The sequence below is a fragment of the Dromiciops gliroides genome, chromosome 3, assembly GCF_019393635.1.
Source record: "Dromiciops gliroides isolate mDroGli1 chromosome 3, mDroGli1.pri, whole genome shotgun sequence".
Classification (NCBI taxonomy): Eukaryota; Metazoa; Chordata; class Mammalia; order Microbiotheria; family Microbiotheriidae; genus Dromiciops; species Dromiciops gliroides.
This window is the reverse complement of record NC_057863.1, coordinates 92,650,122-92,674,636: the sequence shown is the minus strand read 5'-3', so window position 1 is coordinate 92,674,636 and position 24,515 is coordinate 92,650,122.

The window sequence follows — 24,515 nt, the reverse complement described above, 5'->3', positions numbered from 1 at the left end:
TCCCGTGTCCTTGAGGCTTGCAATTTTCTGCTTACCCTTTGGAGAGCCTTTCCAGGCCCCTTCTGGCTGCATCCTATGCTTCTGCATGGAACACAGGCATGGGGAACAATATGTAGGATCTGGCAAGCCTTTGAAAGCTTTCTATCATCTTGCATATACTCCCTGGAAAGATGACAAACCTCACAGTCACTTATGTTGATGCCCCTTGGCTCTCTTTGCCATGAGTAAGGAGTTATTTACCACATTTTTCTGGGACCAGTATCAGATACCTTCACTCTTGGTGATATTTGTGACTTCTTTTTATCCTTTTGTAAAATATGAAAATGCCTCAGATGAATTCCCTTTGGAAAGGACCTTAGATTTATTTGTAGATCCAACTACTCAGGGTTCTCCTTTTCTCTTCTTTCTCTGATTTTTATACCCTCCAACCTCTTGACCTTCATTCCCCTTTCATTCCCCTCCTTTTCCTTTGATGACTTCTTTTCTCCTCCTCCTCCTCCTCCTCCTCCTTCTTCTCCTCCTCCTCCTCCTTCTTTTCCTCTTCCTCCTCTGCCTTTTTCTTTGTTAGGAATCATTCCATTTTCATGATAAACTAAACAATAGGAAGGCATTCCTCCATTAAAAAAATTCTCTAGCAGCCAAACCAACTTGCATTTTCGCACCCTTGTTTACTAATTGCCTGTGGCAGAAAAACAAACAAACATTCGTTTAGAATTCCACTTTGGGTAGCTAATAGCCCATCTCCCTTCCTATTTGCCAGGCAATAGGGATATTCCCCAGGGCTTAATTCCATTGGCTATGGCCCTGGGTCAGGATTTCCACCATGGTGATGTGTGAAATTATGGGCAAAGATAGGGACTTTAGGGTGAAGAAGGAAAAGGGACTTTGGATAGATGGGGGTAGGAGGGATGGGACTAGTGGTGAATAGTAGCAAGGAGCTGTAAGTTGGGTCCTCTTCTCAGTATAATTACTTAGTCCAGCCCTTTAACTTCCTTTCTAGGGATTTAAAGGATTGACTTACCTGTTTGTCTTTCTACTTTCAGAGATTCAAAAGACCTCTCCTCTGATTTCTCTTCCATCGTTCCTCTTCTCTGTATTATACCTCCTCTGGACTCATTCTGCCAATTCACACTTGCCCTGGAAGTTTCAATACCCTAAGAAAAACAGAAGATTCAGGGATAATAACCCATCATGAGAGACATTCTGGCAATGGATTGTAGTGTGATGAAATAATGAGATTTAGCAGATACTCAAAGACCCACCTGGAGATTAATCTAGATTGATTGAATCAAGTGAGAGTGATTAACTGCTGATTAGCCTACTTCAAGTTAACTGGATTGTCATCACACCTTGAGAACATCTTCAGAACCAATGGATTTGGATGATGCCAACCAATCAGCTTGAAGCAGTGTGTAAGGCCTGCCTCTGTTCCAGACCTATAAAAAGCTTCCACAATCAGTTTGCTGGACAGAGTTTGTGATTGAAGCAGGCTTGTGGCAGAGGACTTGAGGAAGAACCAGACCAGGCTGGAACTCTAGGCTAAATAGGCTTTTTTCTTAATTTTCTGAACTCCATGGGAATATCTGTATGTTTTAATAAATGTTTAATGCCCTAGGACTGGTGCTAAAGCTTCTAATTTAAGGCAACCACAATTTAGATTTTAAACATCACAGTAGACAGGTACTGATCTGGAAAACCTAGAATAGAAAGCTACACCAAAGGAGAATCTCATGAGAACTCCATGAAAAGAGAAAAAGACTTTCTAGAGCCAAGTCAGGGGGTACCTTTTAACCACGTGTTCTTTACAAACATGCCTCAATTCATTGTACTTTAAGTTTGAGGGCACTTTTCTTGTGTATGCAAGGGGAGAGTGCACTCTGGAAAGTGTGGGGAGGAAGTAAGGGTATTGACTTTATAATTTCCAATGTTGCTATACTTTCTCAGTAAATATCCCTTTCTACAAGTTAATACAGCTCTGCTGGTTAATTGATAACATGGAACATGCCTGATAGGGGCTTGTGAATGATAGTGGAAAATCTAATCCTTCAGCTAAAATTCAGAAGAGAATAGTATTTAGGAGCCACCTGGAGGGGATACTACATATACACTACATATCTATTTTTTATTTAGCCATAATAAGTAAACCTGCTAATGGAATCTTTGGGTATACAAAGGGTAGAAGTAAGATTCATTTGCATTTCAAAGAAGCAGACCTAGATACTCTTAGCTATATCATGAACTTGAGTGATTGGGGTGGGGAGGTGGACTTTAGGCTAGAAAGAGGATTGTTGTTGTTTGTCCTTCTTCTGGAAGACCACCATGACATCTGGAGGTGATGTCATGACTTAGAGTGAATTGGATTGAAGTGAAGAAGGGCTATGCAAAGTCACCAGTCTCATTCTCTCCTCCAGAGCCATCTGGGTCCAGTGAAAAGATATATACATATACATATATGTATGTATATATGCATGCATGCATACATACATACATCAAGATAACTGGAGATGGCCCAGATGTTTGAGGTAATTGGGGTTAATTGACTTGCCCAGGGTTGCACAGCTAGTGCCAAGTGTCTGAAGCTAGATTTGAACTCAGGTCCTCCTGACTCTAGGACCTCCTGCTCTAGGTTGGCAATGAGGTGGGAGAACAATGAGGGTAGAGTACTAATCTCCTCCCAAAGTCTTCCTTTGTAGAAGGCTTGGAACCTTCCTGAAAACACCATTCTTTTTCAGCAGCTCTACTTGCCTTTGACTCCACAGAACAACCTTACCCTGCTGTGAGTAATCTTGGGTGAGCCATTCCCAGCCTTTTTATTTATTTATTTATTTATTAAATTTATTTTTTTTTTAGTGAGGCAATTGGGGTTAAGTGACTTGCCCAGGGTCACACAGCTAGTAAGTGTTAAGTGTTTGAGGCCAGATTTGAACTCAGGTACTCCTGAATTCAGGGCCAGTGCTCTATCCACTGCGTCACCTAGCTGCCCCCATTCCCAGCCTTTTTAGCTTCCTCTTCTGTGTTGTCTTCCCCCATCAGATTGTAAAGCTCCGAGAGAACAAAGACTGGCTATTTTTCTTATTTGTGCTTAGCATAGTGCCTGGCACATAGTAGGTACTTAATAAATGTTTATTGAATTGAAATAGTGCTAGGAATGGGAGAAAGAGTAAAGATGGGAAGAAAGAGGAACATAACATCTTTATGGTTTTATACTCCTCTCTCTCTCTTTTGGTACTTCTAGTCCTACCATGCCTTGGATCAAACTGTGAGAAGAGGCAAAAAGAAGGGGAAGAAGAGTAGCTTCCCAGGCAGCATCAGATCAGATTGGGCAAGGGAAGAGAAGAGGAAGAGGGCGCTTCTGTGACCACAAGGCTCTGCCACTAGAGTACTTTTTCCTAGGAGGTCCTTCATGTGTGAAAAATGTAGATAAGATAGGAACAGCCTCTACTATGATTCTCTTGTCTGTCCAATGCCTAATGCTTTCTACATCCTGATTTCTGACTAGTTCTTGGAAGTGCTGAAGTAAGGGAATTGGTTTAGGCTGATGGGATTTCCCCAGGTTTTTGGGTGGGGGCTCAAACCACGAGAAGTCAACACCTTGAGAGCTAAATTGGCCACAGCAGTTTATGACATGAGTCGCATAAGGAATTGAAGTGCACCTCAGATCAACTGGTTAGTTGACTTTTTGAAAACATTGGCAGAGCTGAGTCTAAAAATGTGGGTGTTCTCTATTTCCTTGGCCACAAGCCCCATGCTGCATTAAAAGAACTAGTTGATCTCATGGCAAGTGTTTCTTGAAACCAAGTTACATTATTACAATTCATTTATTTATCAAAGCCTAGTAAAGCAGGGTTTTTGTTTTGTTTGCGTGGATATATGATTTTGTTGATGTGTGGAACTCCCTATATTAAAAGTTGCCTACAACACTGAGAAAGTAAGTGACTTGCCCAGGGTCACACAGCTAGTATTCCTCAGAAACCCACATCTTTCTGACTGCAAGGCTGGTTCTCCATTCACCATGCCAACCTAACTCTTACTAATGCAGATTAAGTGTAAACAAACTGAGAAATAGGTAAGAAAACCAAAGCTGCTAGGTAACACAGTCGATAGACTTGAACTTGGAGGAAGACCCAAGTTTGAATCTTGTCTCCAACTTCATAGCCTGGTGACCCTGGGCAAGTCCCTTAACCTCAATTTCCCTCAGTTTCTTCATCTGTAAAATGGAGATAATGATCACTTAGCTCCTAGAGTTGTTGTGAGAACCAAATAAGATAACATATTCAAAGAGCTTTGTAAACTTTAAAGGGTTATATAGAGTGCTATTATAATTATTAAATGGAGATTTGGGTGCTTGCCATCTTAATTCATTTTCTTCCTTTCCCACTGCATTTGGCTAATACCTGAGGTACTGCATGTCTTCATCCATGTGTTTGGTGGAGGGTTTTTGCACTAGTTTGGGAGAGCTGAGAGGGAAGGAGATACTTATAACTGATGAACTAGAATATGCAGCAGGGTGGGGTGGAGCCAATTTGCCAAAGGCATTCATGTGTCTAAATTTCCCAGTGACATCAAAGTTGAAAATGTTATTTCATCTATAAGGTTGGTTTTGTTTTTGTTTTACAATCAGAGATATAAGAAGCATCACTGAGAAGCATTAACAACTTCTCCAACCAAAATATCCCAGACTGAGCATGTCTAAATCCCTCTCTGGCCAAACATCTGTTCTTGCAACAAGTGAACAAGAAAATCAGCTGAAACTATGTCCTCCTCCCTCTAAAGAGAATACTGTGATTCATTGTGGTTTTCCAGGGGTTTTGAAATTTCAATTCAACTCGGTTTAACAAACTTTTATTAAGCACATACTGTGTGCAAAGTACCATGGTATGTGGTTAGGAAGTTGCTGGGGGTTTTTTGTTTTTGTTTTTAATCTGGGTGATTTCATTGATATCGGGAATTCCTGGGTGAGGAAACTTCCTTGATGGAAGGGGATCAGGAACTGTTCTGCAAATTTAGAGCCTTAGGCATTTACCCTAAAGTGAAGTGACTTGCCCATGGTTGCATATTCATTTTAGTTAATTAATTAATGTGTCAGAGGTGTGTACCCAGGATCCAAGGTCATCTCTCTCTCCATTCTATCACTCTGGGATGAGGAGATGCTCTTGATGTTAATGAGAATCTGAGAAAGGAATAGGGAGACTATAACAAATTATTTTCTACAATAGACCATATCCTCACCCTTAAACAATTGACTGAAAGGTATAAAGAATACAAGATCCTTCTGTTTTTATTGTAGATGGACTATTTTTAAAAAATTTATTTAGAATTTTATTTTTCCCCAAATTACATTTAAAAGCAATTTGTAATGTCGATTTTAAAAATTTTGTATTTCAAATTCTCTTCCTCCCTTTAAGAATGCAAACAATTCAATATGCTATATATATAGTCATGCAAAACATTTCCACATTGACTATTTTTAAAAAATTTATTTGGTGGGATATAACATCTCTTGTCCAAAAGGGAATCTCCCAGGAGCAGCCAGGTGGTCCAGTGGATAGAACACTAGCTCTGGAGTCGGGAAGACTTGAGTTTAAATCCAGCTTCAGATACTTCCTAGCTGTGTGACTTTGGGCAAGTCATTTAATCTGTTTCCTCAACTGTAAAATGGGGGGAAATGATGGCATCTACCTTGCAGGGTTCTTGCAAGATCAAATGAAATAAATATTTGTAAAGTGCTTAGCACAGTGCCTTCCATGTAGTAGGTACCTCATAGATGCTTATTTTCTTCCCTTCCCCGAGCATATATTGAGATCATATATGATTTCTTGATAATGGATGACTTCGATCAATGATCCTCTAATAAATCGATGGCAAGGGAGGCACAAACTTGAGAGGCCTATGTTTACCAAGGAAATTTGCCACAGTCCTGACAAATATTCTACACAGAACCTAAATGAAATGAATTCTTTTTAGATAGTAAAGACAGCCATGTGTTCTTATGTATAGATCAAAACTTGCTACTGTCCAGATAATGACATGTGCCTGGAGGGTTAGCTCATTGAATCAGTGTATTAGTGATTTGGGGCAGGTCCTGTAGATGAATAAGCTGATCCTAGATGGATCAGGAACAGAAGGAAGAGAGTAGACTAGATTGTATTTGAGAAATTGCCTAGAATTTTTAATGACCCCAAGCTACTCCCTGATGCATGTTCCTCTATTTAAAACAAAACCCACGAATAGTCAAATGAATGATCCCCAAAAGGAGGTGTACTAGTTATATGGTAAGAGAGATGGATCGGATGAGTTTTGCACTGTCCCCCAGATGATGTTTCCTAACACACTGTGTAGACTCCACTATGGAGGATGTGTAGGACCACATGGACAAGAATTACATGGGATGACAAGGTATGGACAGTCGGTTGATCTGCATCCATTGAGTGCCTGGTCAAGGTCTAATTGTACAAAAGTTTCAACAAAGCAATAAGTGAGATCCAGGAGAAGAAATGTCATTGCATATTTGGCAGAGGGGAGGGATGACTGACCAAGGAAGGTCTCTGAGAGGGGATGGCATCAGAGCCTAAGTAGCAGTTCAATAGCTAGAGAAGAGGAAGGAAATACTGTAAACATAGACACAGCAACAGGTGTGTAGGGTACATACAAGGGATAGTAACTAGTTCTGTTCTTCTGGAGTTTAGGGTACATGAAAAGGAGGCCAAGAAAAGGCTAGAAAGATAGCATGTATGTGAAAGCTGCTGTAACCTCTGAGCCCATTCTTTTTCTGGCTTGACTCACTGTTATACCCTTCTGTCATCTAAGTACCACTTTGAACTCAAGTCCCCTACCAAGCCTGTGGATGAGAATATGAAACTTTCTCCCTTGCCTGGCTCCCTGAAAGCAGCACAGAGCCCATCGAACAGGGGTTTCAAAGGATTTCATTTCTAAGCACAACAGAGATTTTTCTTTTCAAAAACGCAGATCAGTGATTTTGCAGCAGTTGGGAACTCCTGATGAGCAAATCCCTTCTACTAATGTAGAGCCAGATAAATAAATGCATTTGCCATGTCCAGAATTTATAGGTCTCATTCTACATGTTGGGTCCATTACCCCTCTGTCAGGAGGCAACCACCAGCATCTTTCTAATAGGTTTTGTCATTGGAATCATCTGGGCCAATTCTGTCTGGGTGAGATGATAGATCACCTCTTGGTTTCTTGCCAATTAATCCAGCTGGGCAAAGCTGTAAGGGATGTCTTTACCTTTTAGAATCCGTTTCATGGCTTCTTAGTATCTAGAAGGGTCTTTATTGATCTAGTCCAAACATTTCATTGTATGGATGAGGAAAATGAGGCCCAGAGAGTACAGTGCTTTATTTGTGGGAAATGTCTAATTAATACTTGTCAAGTTGAATGACTTTGTTCAGTCACAGAAGTAGCAAGTTGCAGAGTTGTGACTTGAACCTGGGTTCATATTCAGTACTCTCTTCACTATTCCAGTTCCATTGTATTCAGTACAAATGGAGGCACATCTTTTTTTAAAATTTATTTATTATTTTTTTTGCAGGCACATCTTTAACAAATACCCTGCTATATTTAGCCCCCATCAAAAAGTCCTTTCCTGGACTTCTGTTCTGTAGTCACCTTAAGATTGCTATAGCACATTTTGCAGCCAGCTTCCTTCTCCCCTGAGGTACATTTTCTCCTTATCTTTGAGAAGTCTATACGTTTTCTACTATCACTTCTTCCCAAAGTCCTTTTTTTCCCCTGCTGCATAGCAACCCTCAGTTCACCAGGCCAGTCTGCCCTAGTTACAGATACCCAGTCATGCCTGGAATGTTGTCACATTCCCAAATAAGCACAGGCTGGGGAGGAAATAGGAAAAGTCTTTACTGCTACCCTTGAGCCACTGTCCTTGGACCTGAGCTTTTCTTGCTTAGGGCTACCTCACCTCAGCCCTCTCATCAGTTAGATCCATTGGCCATGAAAACGTTACTGCTTCATATTCTCAGCACCAAGACCTTTGGACAGCCCACCTGTATGGCTATAGGAACATAAGCCATTTCCCAGGGGATATAAACATAAACATATACATAGAGACATGGCAGCAGGTATATGGGCATATATGAGGGATGGTAACTATGTCTCTTCTTCTAGACTTTAGGGTACCTGAAAAGGAGGCCAGGGAAAGGGAAAGAAAGATAGGGACACAAGAAGCAAGATGGCATGAGGCAAAGAAAGTTATCCTCAAAACCAGGAAGACCTGGATACAAACATTACCCCTCACATCTGATGACCCCGGACAAGTCACTAAAACTCTAAGTGCTTCTTGGGCAACTCTCTAAGACCATCAGCTGCAGAGAAGGTGCAGACCTTCATTGACAGAGGGCATTTCCTCATTTGGGAGTTCATTATATATTTTATACCAATGAAATCACAAGTCCAGTTCCTAACCCTTAATGCATTCTCATAAGAGGGGAGAGACTCCAGCAGAGGAAAAAAAAAACCATGCACATTCTCAAAGGGAAAGGCATCTGAGGATCCAAAGCACTGTGATTACCCTGTCTTTCTGCACTGTTTATCCTGTCCTCATTTTTGGAGAACAGTATTATTGCTAGTTCAATGAATCAAAGTAATTTTGTTGATGTAGGCATCACCTCCAGCAGAACAGTTCACTAGACACTTGTACCTTCTTGTCCTGAGTGACTTGTCCATGTTGTCCGCAGCAGTTCTGCCTAATTTGTTGGAGACTTTCTTGAAGGCTCTTGGCATTACCTGGGCACCGATGCAACATGAAGGTTTTCATTCATCCTCTTTTATGATCTCAATTCACGACTGTCCTGTCTTATTTTCTGACCCTGTAGCTACTGTGCAGGGTTCTACTTTGGTAATAAGTCCAATGAGGCAGCTTTGGATAGTACAATGGTGTCAAATTCAGATAGAAATCAGGGCCATTCAGCTGATATACACAAAGATCCCTAAAGATCACATGATGATTTAGTTTTTCCATGTATTAATACTTGCATTTTATAGTATATTTATATGGTCTTTAAAATATTTTATATCATATTTTTAAATTTTATTTTTATACATTTTGTTAAATATTTCCCAATTACATTTTAATCTGATTCAGGCCACATTCAGGAGTGTTGCTAGGACACATGTTTCACACCTCTGGTGTGATGGATATTGAGCTGGTGTTGGAATCAGAACGACTTGGGTTCAAGTGCTGTTTCTGACATTTACTGACTGTGTGACCCTGGGCAAGTCACTTAACCTCCTAGTACCTTAGGCATCTATCTAAGGCTATAAGTTGCAATGAGGTTTTGACCTACATTGGCAGAGACAGTTTCCTCATCGGAGATTCTTTGAATGAGTGATATCATGGGTCTAGTCCCTAGCCTTATCCTAACGATATGCAGCCAAATGGACAACCCACAGATGGGATCCAATAGCATAGACACTGCAGCTGAACAATGAATTCGGCTCTGAAGTGAGTAAGAGGAGAAGACCAGGTTGGATTGCATGAAGGAAACTGTGCAGTGCTTTTCATGATCTGCATCTTCTCCTTGAAACAAAAGTCCAGCTTTTTAACCCCAATAACCTTCTGGTGCTGTAGATAGAGCACTGAGTCTGGAATCAGGAAGACCTGAGTTCAAGTCCAGCCTTCCTACCTGATTGACCCTGGGCAAGTCATTTAACCTCTGTTTGCCTCAGTTTTTTGGCTGTAGTTGTGTTGTTGTGAGTACCAAATGAAATATTTGTTTAAAAAGAAGTGTATAGCACAATGTCTGGTACATGGTAGGTGCTATATAAATGCTTATTCTCTTCCTCTCTTCTCCCTCCCCACATCTCAATCACAAAATAGCACAACCTCTAGAGAACGAAATTCACAAAGAGCAACTGAAAGATAAGTAGAGGGCTAAATCAGTAGCCATACCTTTGCTCATTTCAGATTCAATAAAGCAGTTTATTGAAGCTGCTGGTGACATAAGCATCAGTGGGGTTCCTGGTAGTGAAGCAAGGGGATGTGCCTCCCCAGCTGCCCATGGTTCAGCTGAACTGCCTCTCTGATGGTGCTAACATTTGGAATAACAGTATGTGTAATTATGTATGTCGGGGGGAGAGGGGGCAGCAAAGATTTCTTCTGCCATTAAGAAAGGGTTGCAGGTCTGCTTTAATTTGGCTCCAAGTGTTGGGATATTTGGTGCCTGGATTCAGGCATTATATCATCCAGGCAACATGGACCATGGTTGGATGGAGGTATTGCTGAAGAAACAGGGGGGAATAAAGAAGCAATGAGGCCACACACCCTTTTTCCTGTTCTTTTAACTAATGGAAGATGATAATGGAATGATAAGCTAGAGTGGAAAGACTGCTTGAGTCTCTCATTCTCTGGAAGCTCTATGGTCCCAGGCTTATAAAGTCCATTAGGATATAATCTTTCACCAAACTTGACCCAAACCCCTCCCCTCCATAGTCAGATTTGTGGGGTTTTTTTTAAAGGAATAAAGAAATTAAAAATCACCATCACTTTCCCAGCAAATTGATACTATCACTGGTTCTAGAAATAGAAGAACCTTCTCCCCCACCTCCCCCAATTTCTTAGATGAGGACACTGAGACTCAGAGTGCTGTCTTAACTTGTCTAAAATTACAGTACTAGGAATAGTGGAATTTGTGATTAGAACTCAACTCTTTTAGCTTCAAAGTCAGTGTTCTTTCCACCAGTGGTTCTCAATGCATTTTCTTGGGGATCCTTGGATAGATTCAAGACTCTTTCAGGGGATCTAGGAGGTCAAAACTATTTTCAAATATTACTAAGAGTTTAATTTCTAATGTGATAAATATCAATAATTATTATCTTCATAAACAAAAATTAGTGGGTAAAGGGGTCCTCAATAATCTTTTAGTGTTTAAAAGGGTCCTGAGACCAAAAAGTTTGAGAACCACTTCACTATACCATATCTCTTTCCCAATATCCTTCTTCTGAGGTCATTGGCAGAGTAGAGAATACACTTGGAGGCCAATGAACATGGGACACCTCTTTTCAGACTTTCTCATTCTACCATTTAGTCCATCCTTGCTAGCTGCTCTCAAACTGCTGAGTCATCACTCCTTGGAGCCCCCTGTCCTTAGAGACTGACTTCTTAGATCCCATGCTTCACAATTAATAAATGCTTGGCACACTCAGTAAATCACAATAAACAATTCTTGCCACCAATAACGAAAGGGCATGGCACCAGAAGAGCTATCACAGGATTCTACATTTATTCTAACTCCATGATATATCATGTTTGTTCAATTTACAGTTCAAGAAGTGACTTTTTTCTACCTTCCCAGCATGCTTAAATTCCACCAGGATCTGTGAAATGTGCTGTATTCTTTCTGCCTCTCTGTATTGTCATTAAGAATCAGAATTTATAGCTGCTGACAACTTGCTAATAATAATTCACAAGGAATGGGATCCACTCTTATTCTCCCTTTGCTCTGCTGGTTTAGTGTGGCAGACAGATTAAAAATGGGCTTCTTGTCAGTAAAATAAATAGATATGACTCAGGGGCACAAAGGGAGGAGGAGATGGGTTGAGCTAGAAGCTACCTGATTTTCAGGCAATTTTTTTTTTGCCATTGCCAAACTAAGCTAAAAGAAGGCATGCATAAAGGTTCTGTTGGGGGCACTCACAGAACTCAGAATGTTTAGTCAACTGTCTTAAACTCAAACCTTCTCAACAGCCTGCAACAGAACATTGCTCCTTTGAAGTAGGCCTACAAGCTATATCCCATCCCTTTGTGGTATTGAGCAAGATACATATATACATTTTTTAAAACCATAAAGTAAAGCCCTAAGTTCAGCCAACAACCACTGTTACAGACCTGAAAAATTTGCTGCACCAGTTACAAGACTAAAAATACTAAAAAACAGCCAATGTGGTATGTTGTTTACAAATCTCTCCTCCACATAAAATCCCTTACATTCCCTAGTGGGTGCTTTGTAGCAGATAAATAGAGCCAAAAGGAGAAGGTCATGTCTCCATTCTTTTCCCTTCCCTAATAATCAACAGAGATCATCTCTTGAAGAAACATTGTCTCCTCAGGTGTCCAACCGAAATGTAATAAGCCCCTTGTGCAGATGTGCAACAGTCAATTCACCCATTCCACAGAGCCAATGATGCTGACACTTGAAAATGAAGGCTGAGTTCTAAGCTCAGTCACTGGCTTTAACTGGACTTCTGTATTGGAAGAAAAACCGCTTTCCTGAAGTTCCCCTCCCTTAGCACACAAGGCTACAGCCTCTAGGTCAATCTAAACCACTGGCTATTTTGCCAATTTCAATACCAGTTTCCTCCCTAAAGTCAATTAGACTCACCCAAGGGACAGGCACACCCCTCAAAAAAAAGCAAAGGGTGAATATATTAATTTGGATGTCCATAGATACCCAAAGAGCAAAACACAGAGTAGCAGAAGACATGTTCATTAGGTTCTCTCCCTCTTTGGATCACCCACTAGTGAGGTTATGATCAACAAGCAATTTAATTCTCTATTTCTTCATTGTTTTTTTAATGTAATAAACATTTTTATTTATAGTTTTGGGTTCCAATTTTATCCCTCCTTCCTTCCCTCCCCTCTTCCCTCTCTGAGGTGGTAAGCAATTGGATATGGGTTATACATATATGATTATACAAAGTATTACCATGTTTGTCATTTTGTACAAGAAAACTTGATTAAAAGAAAAAATTGAAAGAAAGTGAAAAATAGCCTGCTTCAGTCTGTTCCATCAATATCAGTTCTTTCTTTGGAGGTGGAGAGTAAGTTTCATCGATAGTCCTTTGGGATTGTCTTGGATCATTGTATTGTTGAGAAAAGTCGAGTCATTCACAGTTCTTCATCAAACAATATTGCTATCTCTGGGCACAATGTTCTCTTGGTTCTGCTCACTTCACTATACATCATTTCATACATGTCTGAAGTCATCTTGCTTGTCATTTCTTATAGCATGATAGTATTTCATCACCATAATATAGCACAGTTTGTTTAGCCATTCCCCAACTGATGGGCAATCCTTTGATTTCCAATTCTTAGCCACCACAAAAAGAGCTGCTATAAATATTTTTTGCACAGATGGGTCTTTCTTTTTGGATATTTCTCCATTGTTAAATTTGTAGTGTTGATCAATTTAGAATCAAAGGAACTGGCTTTGAACCACAACTCTGCTACATACTAAAAATGAGAGCTATTATTATTACTATTACCTATATGATGGTCAACAGTCATTTAACTGTTCTGCAACCCAGTTGTCTCAATTTGTAAGACAAAGAAATGAGACTAAATGACCTCTAAGGTTCCTTCTAGTAATGAATGAATGAATGAATGAATGAATAGATAAAAAATAATTTATTAAATGCTTATTCTTTGCCAAACATTATGCTAAGGGCTGAGGATAAAAATACAAAAAGCAAAACACTCCCTTGTCCTCAAGTAGTTTACAATTTAATTGAGGAATACAAAAAAATAAAAGGTAGTGGTGGTGAAGAAGAGGTGCTTTGGTTTGGGAAATCATAGAAATGGTAAGTAGAGTTTTAGGGCAGTTGGTTTATATGTCCTCTTCTGGGTAGTGCTGAATTGATGACTAGTCAGCCAATAGGTATTTTTTAAGCTCCTACTATGGTGTCAGGTACAGTGCTAAGGTCTGGAGACACAAAGATAGTCCCTACTTCCAAAGACCTCATAGTCTAATGGGGAATACAACATTAAAACAACTATGGGGGCAGCCAGGTGGTGCAGTGGATAAAGCACCGGCCCTGGATTCAGGAGGACCTGAATTCAAATCTGGCCTCAGACACTTGACACTTACTAGCTGTGTGACCCTAGGCAAGTCACTTAATCCTAATTGCCCCGCAAAACAAACAACAACTATGCACAAACAAGCTATACTGAAGGACAAATGAAAGATAATCAACACAGGGAAGGCACTAGCATTAAGGGAGATCAGAAAAGTGGGGTTTTAGCTGAAACTTGAAGGAAGTCAGGGGAACCAGGAGACAGGGAAGAGAAAGGAGAGAATTGCAGATGTCGGGGACAGCCAGTGAAAATACACAGTGAGAAGATGAGAGGGGGCCAGTGTCACTGGATTGAAGAGTAGCTGGAAGTGAAAAAGGGAGGTATAGAAAGACTGGAAAGGTACAAAGATACTAGGTTATTAAAGGCTTTGAACACCAAATAGAGGATCTAATATTTTACTTGGAGGTGATAGGGAGGGACTGGCATTTATTGAGTAGGAGGTCAGATCTGCACTTTAGAAAAGTCAATTTGACAGTTAAGTTGAAGATGGACTAGAATGAGGAGAGATATGAAGCAAAGATACCAACCAGAAGGCTTTTGTAATAGTCCAGGTGATGAATGTGCCCCGGTACCAGTGTCAGAGAGAAAGGGGCATATGCAAGAGATGTTCAGAAGGCAAAAATCAATAGGACTTGCAATGGATTGGATATGAGAAGTGAGAGAGTGAGGAGTCAAGGTTACTCTAGGAACCAAGGAGACTTACATTTTGAGAGGAGTTCACTAGGAAAATGATGACCCAGTTGAAAATAAGAGGAAAGTTTAGAAAAAAAGAATGTTTGGAGGAAAGAATCATGAGTTCAGTTTTGGATAAGTTGAATTTGAGATGTCTATGGGATATCCAGTTTGAGATTCTATTAGGCAATTAGAGTTGTGAAACTGGAGGTCAGGACAGAAGTTAGGATTATTAGATAAATCAATTTGAGAATCCTCAGTATAGAGATGATAATTGAATCCATGAGTACTGATGCAATCAATAAGTGGAATAATATAGAGGGAGAAGAAAAAAAAGGTCCTAGACAGAGCCCTGGGATATACCCACAGTTAGTGGGCATGACCTGAATGAACATTCAATAAAGAAGGTTGAGAAAGAGCAGTCAGATGATTGAGAAAAGGCCATTAGATTTGACAATTAAGAGACCACTGGTCATTTTGGAGAGAAGAGTTTCAGTTGAATCATTAGGTTGTGTGATGTTTAAAATCTAATGTGGGGGGGCAGCTAGATGGTGCAGTGGATAGAGCACCGGCCCTGGAGTCAGGAGTACCTGAATTCAAATCTGGCCTCAGACACTTAACACTTACTAGCTGTATGACCCTGGGCAAGTCACTTAATCCCAATTGCCTCACTAAAAAAAAAATCTAATGTGGGTCCTAATCTGTCCCTGCCCCCGAGTTTTTTTTTTTTGGGGGGAAACTGGCTAAGATTACTGATAAATACAGCAAGAGTTTAGGCTTTTAAGGGTTTATTAAAGTATATTAGAAGTTAGTGAAGAGAGAGAAGTTGAGAAAGCCACCTTTATTTAGCTATCCACACTTCTATAGAGAACACATGGAGTAGATCATTCTACTCTGTTCTGCCCCTGCTGCCACTATACCAAAATCCTGGACGAAAAGAGAGAGATCCAGTGAACCAGCCTCAAATTACATCTTCCTGTCTCCCTCCCCAAAAGGGGAGGTCCTTCAAGCTGATTGGTTGAGAGTGGTCTCCTGTTGATGGCTTAGTCCACAGCCTCTGAGAACAACACTCTACTCAAGATCGGCCACTGGTGGTCTCGATTTAATCAACCTTAAGTAGGTTCAACTTCTGAGAGCAATACCCCAATCAGGGACAGCCAGGTGTGGTCTCAATTTAATGATTCTTCAGTAGGTTCTCAGTCAGTTTCTCAGTCTCACCCAATTCAATCAATTCCAAATCAATCTTCAGGTGGGGCCCCTGAACATCTGCCAAATCCCATTATTTTATCACAGTTGAAAGCCACATTGTAGAGAGTAGAAGAGAGTGAGAGGAAAAGAATTTGAGGTATGGACCATAGAAGGCCTTCTCCAGGAGTTTAGTCACAAAAGGGAGAAGAAATATGGGACATAGGGGAAGCTGAGTGGTGCAGTAGATAAAGCACTGGCCCTGGATTCAGGAGGACCTGAATTCAAATACAGCTTCAGATATTTGACACTTACTAGCTGTGTGACTGTGAGCAAACCATTTAACCCCTCATTGCCCAGCCCCACCAAAAATGGGACAATAGTTAATGGGGATGAATGAAAGGGTTGGAAAAACCTGCTATGGCAAGGGGAATAGTGAGTGAATTAGGGAGGTTGGAAAAGATTGCCTTGCTGCGGTGAGGGTCCACACAAATGTAATGAAGCAGTTGGCAGCTTCATGATTTCTTCAGCTTTGTTCAGTAGCACTCGGGTTGGAGTGAATCCAGTGGATGATCTGAGTAATCTAAGGCTGAGGTTTGTCTGGGTGAGATTGTTGATAAGATAAGGAGGTAAGGTACTTAAGAGAGAAGAGAACAGTGAAGAGTTGAACTGGTTCACAAAGGAGTATAAGCTGTGAAGAGGCTAAGGCTTGGGAAACAACTGATGGGTTTTGGGATTGGAGGCCATTATGAAGATGAAGAACAGGGGTTGGAGTTGTAAGGCAGAAAGAGAGGTGGAATGTCAATAGATTGTGATGAGTCTTGAGTGGGTGGTAGATACAGGTTGAGTGAACCTCAAAGGAGAATAGTTTACTGAGTAATGGTAGAGGGTGAGTTGGGAAGTGGCAATAGGAAGCAAGAAGTATTCCATATCCCTAACCTTGACCAGTGAGTTGGGAGTCATGAGTGCAAGTGAAACCAGTGTCAGAAATAGTGGCCAGGGAAGCTGTATCCATCATGAGGGAGCCAGGTCTTAGTGAGAGGCAGAAAAAGGGAGGAATGGGAAAGGCAATGATTAAAGATGAGTTCAAGATGACTTAAAGTACTTCTATTATGATTCCCAGAGCTCAATGTGGAAAGGGTGGAGTTGGAGAGTAGCAGTGAGAAGGGTTTAAGTGGGGCATCTTGTGATGGCTTAAAGACAATAGTATGTATGGGCTGGGTAGGGCTAGATGTGGAGAACTCTCACTAATGAAGAACCCAGGGCTACAGGACAGGATCTGAAGTGACTAGATGAAAATCTGACCAGTGAAGTACATACCTGCTCCCTTCTCTAACCTAGAGGTATTGTTTGAATTAACCATAGGTTAATTATGGGCACACCCTATATATTAGCAATGTTTTCATTGTTGTGTAGAACTTGGGGATCTGGCTTTCAACAGGGGTGGGAACACATCTCCCACTATCTGGGGATTCTGGAGGTAGGGAGAGGGTCCAATGGATAGCGTACTGGACCTTAGAGTCACGAAGACTTGAGTTTAAATCTGCCCTCAGATACTACTTAACTGTGCCATCCTTGGAAAGACACTAAACCTTTGTCTGCCTCAGTTTCCTCATTTATAAAATGGGTATAATAATAACACCTATTTTCCAGGGTTGTTGCCAGGATAAGATGAACTTTGAATAAAATATAATATAACATGATATGACATGATATCATGTGTTCATTACTTTGAAAACCTAAGTGCTAATTATTATTATTATTACTATTATTATTGATGATGAAACTAATATAGTCACTGCCATTACTACCCTGGCACCCTTCTTCTTCCCCCTTGCTTCTCCTCTATAAGTTCTGCAAGATTCTGACATGGGAAGAAGAATATGGTGTATCTGGAGACTTAAAGACTGGGCCCCCTCTATGGTCCTCCTTCAAGTTCTCTCCATGCCACTGCCTCACCTGTTCTGATGGCATTTCTCCTTAGCAGAGCTCATTTCCTATTGAGGTCCAGAGGTCTTTCTCTTTCCTTCTTGCTTCCTGGAGGCACTTGCTTTGGTCCAAGGACTCCAGCCAGTACCAGCTGCTTGGGGGAAAAATTCAATTTGACCTTTCTTTTAGCTTTGACTCTTCTGGCCATGTTGTTTTCCATGATCAAACCCAATCCTATGTGGCCCTGGGACTCTGACTGGTACAGGCAAGGAAGGCCAAAAAAAGTTAAAATTATAAAAAGATGTGCCTCTGGGCACCAGTCCTTAAATTCCAATACTGTCCTTTCATCATGGTAGAACATAGAGCTGGGGAAACAGGATACATTTTTTTTTTGTGTGAGGCAATTGGGGTTAAGTGACTTGCCCAGGGTCACACAGCTAGTAAGTGTTAAGTGTCTGAGGCCGGATTTGAACTCAGGTACTCCTGACTCCAGGGCCAGTGCTCTATCCACTTCACCACCTAGCTGCCCCAGGATACATTTTTAAAAAGAATTTTTGGTCAAAAAGATAAAACTGAAAGGTGCGGTCTATATTATATGATATAGGAAAGAGTTGGATGAAAAGGACCCCTTTGCAAGATTAGTTATTATTAAAGTTATTATTTAAAAAAATTCATGTAGTTATTTAGTTTGATGAATACAAATAATGTCCTTTATGATTGAGCATTTAATAAATATTCACCTTAAAGAAAAATAAAATTCCCTGGGTACACACCCTAAAGAAATGTTCTGTGCACGCCTTTGGAATTAACACGCATGTCTACACAGGGTTTGAGTTCCTCAGAGTTAAGTGCAATGCCATGCAGACCTTGGGAACAGGCACCAAATATATTTTCAGACATGACAATGATGTTAATGTAGAGAATTTGGTTGTAATAACTGAACCCCTGAGCACTCTGACTTTGGAGTTCCTTGTTTTCTTTCCCCAGCTGCAGCATGGGTGGTTTTGGTTAATCTGGTTTGCAAATCCAAGTCCAACCCCCTGCCAATACAATTTCTTTCTATTTATGAGAAGAAGATCCACCCATTCAGTGGTTTGGTTTTAAGTATTTAATCAAAACATAAAATCAATGTAAATAACAAGATGGTATGAAATAATAGAATGTTCTCTGCCCCCACATACAAATGGGCATAATCTTCTACACCCCTAAAGATTGAGAAGAAAACCCTCAGGGTAAACACATGAGGGGGCGAGGAAATGATTTATTAGCACGTGGGTGGACAGGACTGACAGAAAGTTGGCAATTATCCCTCCATTTTCTCTCAGCCTTCTCTCGGTGAGTACAATGGGAACCTGCTACCATCCCCGAAGCCGGTTTTATTTTGGCTCCATCTCTGATCTTTCAGCTCTCTCCTCATGGACTCAATGTCCTGAGTCCCCATCCTCCAAGAGTACCTGAAGGATTGGTGTCCCCTGCTCAGTAGACTGTGCTCCCATATTGGTCTGTTCACCTTCAGCTCCCTGCTCCCAAACAATTGAGAACATTCTAAGGTGTTCCATTTCCATGCCCTTCTCCTATCTCTTATGTTTCTCTCTCTTGTATGTGGTTCCACTCTCCTGTCTTCTTTAACTAGTTCATGACCTTAAATACTATCTCTGGAACCTCCTCAAATGATCTGCTGTTATCTTGTGTCATCATTGTGTGAACTTTAAAACTCATTGAAGGGGGCGGCTATGTGGCGCAGTGAGTAGAGCACCGGCCCTGGATTCAGGAGGACCTGAGTTCAAATCCGTCCTCAGACACTTCACACTTACTAGCTGTGTGACCCTGGGCAAGTCACTTAACCCCCATTGCCTCACTAAAAAACAAAAACAAAAACAAACAAAAAAAAAACTCATTGAAAAGCTCCCTTTATGAAAAATGCAATCCATCTACAGAGAATTGATGATGTTTGAATACATATTAAAATATAATTCTTTTTTGTTAGTTACTTTATAGGAAACAAAAAAAAATATGATGAATGGGATGCTATCAGAAAAACCTGGAAAGACCGACATGAACTGAAGTAGAGTGAAATGTATTGTATACAAAATAACAGCAATAGTGTAAGATGATCTGCTGTGAAAGACTTGGTTATTTTCAGCATTGCAATGATCCAATATAACTCTGAAGGACTTATGAAATTTGCAATCCATCTACAGAGAAAGAACTGATGGTATCTGAAAACAGATTGAAGCATAATTTTTTTGATAGTTCCTTAATCTGAAGTTTTGTTTTTGTCTGTTTTCTTTCACAACCTGGCTAATGTGGAGATGTTTTCCATGACTACTCATGTATAACATATATTGAATTGCTTGAGTTCTTGGGGGCAGGGGAATGGTGGGGAGGGAGGGAGGAAGAGAAGTTGGAACACAAAGGTTTTGAAAATTGATATCAAAATTTGTTTTTACATGTAATTTGGAAAATAAAATTCTAAACAAACAAAAAAAGAAGAAAATCTCCCTTTAAGGGCAATGTGACATGCCTTTATTTACTCTATATTTTTAAGGTGGCCAGTCATCTTGACTTTTGTCCTGCTACTGGACTCCAATGACTTTAGAGGGGAGAGTGAGGCTGATGACTTTGTGAAGCTCTGCCTCACTTAGATTCAATTCATAAGCAAGTCAAGACATCAACCTCATGATGTCATTGATCTTCTTTGAGAAGAAAGGGTGAACAACATTTTTAAGGTCTACTGCATGTTAAAAGAAATAATTACTTAGTTTTTTTCTAAAAATATTTCACCTGTCCCTCAGGTCACATAAACAAAACTTTAAAATGCAAGTCACTTATTTTTTTCAAAATCATAATAATAATACCCACATTTATAAATGTTTCAACTTTGCATTTAAAATTTCCATTTCTCAAATGGTTTATGATATAGAAATAACTGGCTCCCAAACCTTAGAGATAGCCATTGCCTTAGAGAATAATGCTACCATTGTCTCTGGGAGTTTCCCACTTCCAACTACCTTATGGGAAGTGAAAAGGGTGATTCTGTCTTCCATAACTGGGCATAGCAATATGCTTGTGTCTATAGGAGGTAGAAAGCAGTAAGACTACTGGACCTTGCCTTTTTGCTTATTCCTTAGACTCTGTAGTCATACTGCTTGGTGGTTCCTACTTCTAGTGTGGACACTGCCTTTCACCTCTGCCCCTCAACTGAATACACTGTATCCTTGGCTATTCATTATAGCTTTTGAACAGCCAGCTCTATACATGTAGGCTAGATACCTCTGCTCTTGGCATTCCTTCAGTGCCCTGATGGTGGTAAGAGATTTTAACCAAAGCCATGGTTAAGTTAATGTTAATCTTAGTTCATGGTTAATGGTTAATCCCAGTTTATGACATGTACCATATCTAGCCCTATCCTGAAACAGGACCAGGAAAAATGCATAAAGTATTATTCTATAATATAAGATCTTGTGCTTAATTATTTTTACACTGACAACTAGGTAGCACAGTGGATAGAGTGCTAGGCCTGGAGTCAGGAAGACTGATCTTCCTGAATTCAAATCTGGCTTCAGACAATTACTAGCTGTGTGATCCTAGGCAAGTCAGTTAACCTTGCTTGCCTCAGTTTCCTCAGCTGTCAAATGAGCTAGAGAAGGAAATGATAAACTACTCCAGTATCTTTGCCAAGAAAACTCCAAATGGGGGCTCAAAGAGTTGGACACAACTTAAAACGATTGAACAACAACATCAAAATGTTTATTTATTTTTACTTATTCTGTTCATATTTATTCTGTATGTACTTATATATGTTATTCACTCTCCATTAGAAAATAAATTCTTTGAGAATAGAGATTGTTTTATTCTTTGTATCCCCCATTGCCAAACACAGTGTCTAGGCACTTAAGAAATGCCTGTTGATGGATTTAATTGGGAACCCAATGTATAAACTTAGCTGTGTCGCTATTTCTAAAAATGCTTTACTGCAAAGTGAGTAGAACCAAGAGGACTTTGTGCACAGAGACAGCAATATTGTTTGATGAATAACTGTGAATGACTTAGCTATTCTCAGCAATACAATGATCCAAGACAATCCCAAAGGACTATTGATGAAATATACTATCCACCTCCAAAGAAAGAACTGATATTGATGGAACATAGACTGAGGCATGCTATTTTTCACTTTCTCTCCTTTTTTTTCTTTTATTCGTTTTCTTATACAAAATGACTAACATGGTAATGTTTTACATAATTGCACATGTGTAACCCACATCTGATTGCTTGTCACATTAGGGAAGGAAGAGGGGAGGGAGGGAAGGAGGGATAAAATTTGGAACTAAAAACTATAAATAAAAATGTTTATTATTTGAAAACGCTACATTGCAAATGTTATTTAATGTTGGTGTCATCTTTTCCTTGTATATGGATATATATGTACATATAGATAGATATTTAGATAAAGAAAGACATTTAAATCTATAAATGACAAAATTTGTTTAAATGCACCCTAAATATTATATGTCTTCTTATCAAAACCAATGAAGTACAATTAGTAGATTTCAAGTACTTAGCCACAGAAGCTTAAAATGAAGACCTTATTAATCTACTGATCATCAGTACAAGGGAAAGCAGAGAGGTCTCATTCACCTTGAAATTCATCAACCTGAGGCCTGTTCTGAAAACTCTGGTCAACAAAATGCCAGGAGTTCCAAGCATCACAATGCCACTTAAGTTTGATTGGATTCTCATTTCAACAGAAAGATATGGTGAAGATATACTTCCCCAGAAAATGATTCAAGTTGCTCACCTTACAAAAGAACAAGATAATTTTTCACAGGACCTTTATCAGATTTTCAGCCTAGTGACACTTTTGAACTCTTTACTCTCTGGACCAGTTAAGTTATGAAAAGGCAGGGATTGAGGGGCAGCTAGGTGGCACAGTGGATAAAGCACCAGCCCTGGATTCAGGAGGACCTGAGTTCAGGTCCGGACTCAGACACTTGACACTTACTAGCTGTGTGACCCTGGGTGAGTCACTTAACCCTCATTGCCCCGCAAAAAAAAAAAGCAAGCAGGGATTGAGTGAAGATAACAGAGAATGTGATTTTACTGGGGCACTTCCTGAGGAAGGCTGAAGACGGGAGAAGGAAAGAATGGTGGCTGCTTAGGTCCATGCTGTTCTATCCCCAAGGACACCAAGGCAGAGAGCAGTTAAGTGATAGTGTCATATAGCTAGTAAGTGTCCAACAGCAGATTTGAACAGCTCTTCCTGACTCTAGGTCCAGCATTCTACCCACTGAGTCATCTAGTTGCCTCTTAAATAAATGTATGACCATGTGCAAGTCACCCGACCTTCTTGAGCCTCAATTATCTGTAAAATGAGGCTAATGAACTTGTAGTAGCTACCTCATTGGAGTGGTATAGGAAGATCATCTTGTTAAGCTTAAAATTCTGTATTGTGAGTTATTGCTCTTATTTTTTATTGCTACCCTACCATCATGAAAGCTCCAAGGGACTTGGCATCCTGAGGATTTCCTAGTCTTTAAGAAGAAGGATTCTACCCTACTCTTCAGTCAACCAGAATGGTTGACTACACTACAAATTGGGAAGGGTAAAGGTAAGGTGGAGGTGATGGAAGATCAATAATCATCTAGGTATCTTGAGAGAAGGAAACTGCTACTCATGGAACTACATTTACCAGAGCACCACACCTCAAACCCTCTTCAGTAGAGGGTTCCTTTCCCCATTCACAACTATTAAATGATGGAAGAAGAACAGTAGGGATAGTCTTTGTTTCTCATTGTTGCTTCTAGACTAAGGATCTTTAACCCTTTTGTGTGTGTATGTGTCATAGACATCTTTGGTAGTCTGGTGAAACCCATGGGCCTCTTAGAAGCCTTTCCCAATCCCCCTTAATTCAAGTGCTTTCCTACTAAGATTATCTCTGATTTATTGCATTTTGTTTGTTCATACTTGTGTGCAAGTCATCTCCCCATCAGACTGTGATTATCTTGAGAGCATGGACTGTTTTTTTTTTTTTTTTTGCCTTTCTTGGTATCCCTGGCGCTTAGTATAGTGGCAGTCACACAGAAGGTGGTTGCTTATTGACTTGACTTCTCAGAATGATGACACACATAAAATAAAATTAAAATAGGTTTTTAGGATTACAGAGGAAAACAATTCTGTTGAAATGAAGACGAAATTGCTGTCTGGCCCAAGTTTATGGATTCCTTAAAATTTGTCCACATAGGCTTGATGGATCCTAGATTGTGAATCCTTGTTCTAAACCATGGTTCTGACCCTATCATTCAATAGTCTTTTTTTTTAAAGTCCACGCCATCTGATCAGAGAGGCAGTATGACATAATGAACAGAAAACCATCCTTAAAGCTAGAAAGACCAGGGGCAGCCAGGTGGTGCAGTGGATAAAACACTGGCCCTGGATTCAGGAGTACCTGAGTTCAAATCCAGCCTCAGACACTTGACACTTACTAGCTGTGTGACCCTGGGAAAGTCACTTAACCCCCATTGCCCCCCAAAAAAGCAAAAATAAGCTAAAAAGACCTAGGTTCAAATCCCGTCTTTGACACGTGTTAGCTTGTGTGACTCTGAACTGGGGATTTAAACTCTCAGTGTTCAAGGTAACTTTCTAAGACTACGAGCTTTAGAGAAGGTGCTGACCTGCATTGGTAGAAGAAATTTCCTTACCTGGGAGCTTTCAAAGAAGATTAAAAAAAAATTCATAAAAGTATTTTATCATTTTCATGTTACATGTAAGGATAGTTTTCAACACTTGTTTTCATAGGATTTTTAGTTTCAAAATTTTCTCCCACCCTCCCTTCCCTCCTCCCTCCCCCAAGATGGAAAGCAATCTGATATAGGTTATATATGTACAATCACATTAGACATATTTCTGG